This window comes from Chinchilla lanigera, unplaced genomic scaffold (assembly GCF_000276665.1).
Source record: "Chinchilla lanigera isolate Chin_1 unplaced genomic scaffold, ChiLan1.0 scaffold00112, whole genome shotgun sequence".
NCBI classification, from domain to species: Eukaryota; Metazoa; Chordata; class Mammalia; order Rodentia; family Chinchillidae; genus Chinchilla; species Chinchilla lanigera.
Genome location: NW_004955513.1, coordinates 5,123,359 through 5,124,057, shown reverse-complemented (window position 1 = coordinate 5,124,057; position 699 = coordinate 5,123,359).

The following is a 699-nucleotide window of genomic DNA, read 5'->3' as shown; positions in this document are numbered from 1 at the left end:
CTGCCTCGTATAGCAAACTGTGATACAGATGCACTAGCTCCTTGCATCTCTGAGCATTGTAACCCTACTCATCCTGGGTGTCTGCATCAGAGGTGGCTTCCTGACTTCTGTTACCTTTCTGCTTCAGCTCCCTCGTTTTCCTCACTCCAAAGGCCTTGGTTGCTTCCCAGCCTGGGAGGGGACAGGAGGCTCTTCTCCACAGCGGCTACGCAGTTTTGCAGGTGTCTGCTGAGCCTCTGCCCTGAATGCAAGAGCTGCAGGGACTGAAGAGGCAGTAGCACCTTACGCTGGGCAGTCACCAAAGGCCAGGGAGGTGCCGCATACCCTGCGCCCAATGTATCACTATGGCTGTACTTTACGTGATTATGTACATCAACCCAGGACTGTGACACGGGTGGTGTTCCCGGTCGGCCCTCGTAATGAGCGCACCCAACACTGCGGTGACGAAGCCCGGCTGTGCCCTCCCCGCGGGGCTCTCCCCCGAGCCCAGACCGTCCCGAGACAAGGACTGAAAGCGCGCCCCTCTCCGCACGCTCAGCTGGGACGTCCCGGAATAAACCCGGAGCTCCGTCTGGCCCTCCCGGGCAGGTGCACTTGCTGAGGAGCGCGGGCGGCGGGGCCCTGGGCTACCCTGGCGGCCGCCAGAGCCCTCGAGCTCGGGTCCGGCGCTCCACCGTGGTGTGGGGACGCGAGGCCGCC